The following is a 2500-nucleotide window of genomic DNA, read 5'->3' on the forward strand; positions in this document are numbered from 1 at the left end:
CCTTTGAACGTCATCTCAAGCCTGCATGAAGTGCCAGATGGGCGGGTTTTGCAGTTTTAGGATTATTATTTTGGTCCATTAAACCAGGCAAGCTTAATTGAGCACTGATAAAGTATTTGAAATAATTTCAACTAGTTTCTGAACTGCTCTGGGAATTGTCACTCTCTCTCTAGTCACTCTCTCTCTAGTCACTCTCTCTCTAGTCACTCTCTCTCTAGTCACTCTCTCTCTAGTCACTCTCTCTCTAGTCACTCTCTCTCTAGTCACTCTCTCTAGTCACTCTCTCTAGTCACTCTCTGTCATCCATAGCTGAGAGGCTGACTAGGCCAAGCTGCCATGTCCAGTCAGTGTTAGACCAGTTAGATAGCTCCTGTACTCTCTCTATGACTGTGGAACAGAGCTGAACTCTGAACTAACTCAGACTTCTACAAACTCTAAATGCCATGACTAGAAGCATGGTCGTCATACCATGTCAGTCTAGGAACTAGAAACAAAATGCTAGGATGTACATGTTCACCAAAACAGGCCTGCTGTTTTGTCATCTAAAGAACTGATGGTTGTTTATGTGTTGTCTATGGGGGGGATTGAGTGCAGTGCAGTTTAACAATAAAGTTGTATTGTATATAGAGGTCGACCAATTATGATTTTAACGCTGATACCGATACCGATTATTGGAGGACCAAAAAAAACGATACCGATTAATTGGCCAATTAAAAAAATGTATTTGTAATAATGACAATTACAACAATACTGAATGAACACTTATTTTAACTTAATAAAATACATCAATAAAATCAATTTAGCCTCAAATAAAATGAAACATGTTCAATTTGGTTTAAATAATGCAAAAACAAAGTGTTGGAGAAGAAAGTAAAAGTGCAATATGTGCCATGTAAGAAAGCTAACGTTTCAGTTCCTTGCTCAGAACATGAGAACATATGAAAGCTGGTGGTTCTTTTTAACATGAGTCTTCAATATTCCCAGGTAAGAAGGTTTAGGTTGTAGTTATTATAGGAATTATAGGACTATTTCCCTCTATACCATTTGTATTTCATATACCTTTGACTATTGGATGTTCTTATAGGCACTTTAGTATTGCCAGTGTAACAGTATAGCTTCCGTCCCTCTCCTCGCCCCTACCTGGGCTTGAACCAGGAACACATCGACAACAGCCACCCTCGAAGCATCATTACCCATCGCTCCACAAAATCTGCGGGGGAATAACTACTCCAAGGGGAATGACTACTCCAAGTCTCAAAGCGAGTGACGTTTGAAACGCTATTAGCGCGCACCCCGCTAACTAGCTAGCCATTTCACATCGGTTACACCAGCCTAATCTCGGGAGTTGATAGGCTTGAAGTCATAAAGAGCGCAATGCTTGAAGCACAGCGACGAGCTGCTGGCAAAACACACTAAAGTGCTGTTTGAATGAATGCTTACGAGCCTGCTGCTGCCTACCATCGCTCAGTCAGACTGCTTTATCAAATCATAGACTTAATTATAACATAATAACACGCAGAAATATGAGCCTTTAGGTCATTAATATGGTCGAATCCGGAAACTATCATCTCGAAAACAAAACGTTTATTCTTTCAGTGAAATACGGAACCGTTCCGTATTTTATCTAACGGGTGGCATCCATAAGTCTAAATATTCCTGTTACATTGCACAACCTTCAATGTTATGTCATAATTACGTACAATTCTGGCAAATTAGGCGGCCCAAACTGTTGCATATACACCGACTCTGCGTGCAATGAACACAAGAGAAGTGACACAATTTCACCTGGTTAATATTGCCTGCTGTCACACCCTGACCATAGTTTGCTTTGTATGTTTCTATGTTTTGTTTGGTCAGGGTGTGATCTGAGTGGGCATTATGTTGGATGTCTTGTTTGTCTGTTTCTGTGTTTGGGCCTGATATGGTTCTCAATCAGAGGCAGGTGTTAGTCATTGTCTCTGATTGGGAGCCATATTTAGGTAGCCTGTTTGGTGTTGGGGTTTGTGGGTGATTGTTCCCGTCTTTGTGTTTGTTAAACCGAAAACAGCCCTATCTGGTTTTTCACGTTTTCTTGTTTTTTGTATATTGTTCTATTTTCATCTTTATTAAAGATGTATCACAATAACCACGCTGCGTTTTGGTCCGCCTCTCCTTCAACAGAAGAATCCCATTACACCTGCTAACCTGGATTTATTTTTGCAAAATATGCAGGTTTAAAAATATATACTTGTGTATTGATTTTAAGAAAGAAATTGATGTTTATGGTTAGGTACACGTTGGAGCAACGACAGTCCTTTTTCGCGAATACGCACTGCATCGATTATATGCAACGCAGGACACGCTAGATAAACTAGTAATATCATCAACCATGTGTAGTTAACTAGTGATTATGATTGATTGATTGTTTTTTATAAGATAAGTTTAATGCTAGCTAGCAACTTACCTTGGCTCCTTACTGCATTCGCCTAACAGGCAGTCTCCTCGTGGAGTGGTTAGAGCG

At 40.0% G+C, this 2500-nt stretch overlaps 1 protein-coding gene across 2 annotated transcripts in view; it reads right to left on the bottom strand.

The window, feature by feature from the left end:
• The window catches only part of LOC112236019 (zinc finger and BTB domain-containing protein 10), a 39595-nt gene that overhangs the window by 27392 nt on the left and 9703 nt on the right, over nt 1–2500 (bottom strand). The gene's annotated exons all lie outside the window — the stretch shown is intronic.

This window comes from Oncorhynchus tshawytscha, linkage group LG31 (assembly GCF_018296145.1).
Source record: "Oncorhynchus tshawytscha isolate Ot180627B linkage group LG31, Otsh_v2.0, whole genome shotgun sequence".
Lineage (NCBI taxonomy): Eukaryota > Metazoa > Chordata > Actinopteri > Salmoniformes > Salmonidae > Oncorhynchus > Oncorhynchus tshawytscha.